The sequence below is a fragment of the Galeopterus variegatus genome, unplaced genomic scaffold (assembly GCF_000696425.1).
Source record: "Galeopterus variegatus unplaced genomic scaffold, G_variegatus-3.0.2 Scaffold719, whole genome shotgun sequence".
NCBI classification, from domain to species: Eukaryota; Metazoa; Chordata; class Mammalia; order Dermoptera; family Cynocephalidae; genus Galeopterus; species Galeopterus variegatus.
This window is the reverse complement of record NW_007726830.1, coordinates 449,823-452,042: the sequence shown is the minus strand read 5'-3', so window position 1 is coordinate 452,042 and position 2,220 is coordinate 449,823.

Sequence of the window (2,220 nt, the reverse complement as noted above, 5' to 3'; positions counted from 1 at the left end):
TCTCTCTTTTTAGGTCCAGTAATGGTGTTTTTATACCTGGTTGCTCTGACCTTGGGTGCTTTTATATTTATGATTGTTATATTCTCTTGCTGAACTGATACCTTTATCATTATATAGGAACTTTTTGTCACTTTTTATAGTTTTTGGTTTAAAGTGTACTTTATCCAATATAAATACAGCTACTCCTTCTTCTTTTCATTTTCATTCACATGGAATAACTTTTTCCATCCCTTCAATATTAGTCTATGTGTGTCTTTACTAATGAAGTGAGTTTCTTGCAGGCAACATACATACGTATATATACATATTTTTTTTTCTTGGAACATGGCAGGTTTCTTATTTTTATTTTTATTTATTTATTTATTTATTTATTTTAATCTTATTTTAACTTCTCAATATACACAAACCTTTACTGGTTCCCCTTCTCCCCTCCACCTCTCCCATCCCCACCTACGTCACATCTGTTCTCTTGTCTTAACAAGTTCAAGGAATGTTGTGATTGTTGTGTCTTCTCTCCCACCTACTCTTATTTGTGTGTTTATTTACTTATTTATTTATAGCTCCTACATATAACTGAGGACATGTGGTATTTCTCTTTCTGTGCCTGACTTGTTTCACTTAATATAATTTTCTCTAAGTCCATACATCTTGTTGCGAGTGGTAGTATTTCATTCTTTTTTACAGTGGAGTAGCATTCTGTTGTGTAGATATACCACAGTTTCCTTATCCGCTCATCTGATGATGGACATTTGAGTGGGTTCCAACACTTGGCTATTGTAAATAGTGCTGCAATTAACACTGGAGTACAGGTATCCCTTTGGTAAGATGATTTTCATTCCTCTTGGTAGATTCCCAGCAGTGGAATAGCTGGGTCATATGGTAGATCTATCTGTAATTCTTTGAGGATCCTCCATACCATTTTCCATAAAGGCTGCAACATTTTACAGTCCCATAAGCAGTGTATGACAGTTCCTTTCTCACTACAACCTCTCCAGCACTTGTCATTCTCAGTCTTTTGGATATTACCCATACCCACTGGAGTGAGATGGTATTTCAGTGGGCTTTAATTGTGTTGAGATGCTTTCCATCTATACCTAACTTGTAGATAGTCTCTATCATGAAAGAATGTTGAATTTTGTCAAATGCTTTTTCAGCATCTATAGAGATGATCATATGGTTATTGTCTTTACTTTTATTGATGGGGTGTATCACATTTATTTATTTGCATATGTTGAACCAACCTTGCATCCCTGGGATGAATCCCACTTGATCAATCATGGTGTATACGTTTGTGTATGGGTTGCTGCATTTGTTACCTAGTATTTTATTGAGGATTTTTGTATCTTTATTCGTCAAGGATATTGGCCTGTAGTTTTCTATTTTTCATGTATCTTTGTCTGGTTTTGGTATCAGAGTGAAGTTTGCCTCATAGCATGAGCTTGGGAGAATGTCCTCTGTTTCAATCTTTTGGAATAGTTTGTAGAGAATTGGTATCAGTTCCTTGTTGAAGGTTTGGTAGAACTCTGCAGTGAACCCATCCAGTCCTGGTCTTTTCCTTGTTGGGAGCCTCCTGATAACAGCTTCAATTGCTTTTATTTTTATTGGTCTGTTCATATTTTCTATATCTTCTTGCCTCAGTTTTGGTAGTTTGTATGTGCCCAGAAACATATCCATTTCCTCCAGATTTTCAAATTTGTTGGCATATAGTTGTTTATAGTTGTCTCTAATTATTTCTTGTATTTCTGAGGTATCATTTGTAATATCACCTTTTTCATTTGTAATTTTTATTTGGGTCTTCTCTCTTCTTTCCTTAGGTAGCCTTGCTAAAGGATTGTCAATTTCATTTATCTTTTAAAAAAACAAACTTTTTGTTTCACTGATATTTCATATTGTTTTTTGGGTTTTGATTTCATTTAGCTCTGCTCTGATCTTAATTATTTCTTTCCATCTACTAACTTTGGGTTTGGATTATTCTCGTTTTTCTAGATCTTTAAGGTGAAGTGTTAGGCTGTTCACAATCTTTCTATTCTTCTGAAATAAGCATTTAATGCAATAAATTTCCCCCTTAGTACTGCTTTTGCAGTATACCACAGGTTTTGGTATGATGTGTCATTACTTTCAAGAAATTTTTTGATTTCCTGTTTAATTTCTTCTTGGACCCCTATGTCATTAAGTAGAATGTTGTTTAATTTCCGTGTGTTTGTATAGTTTCCACAGTTT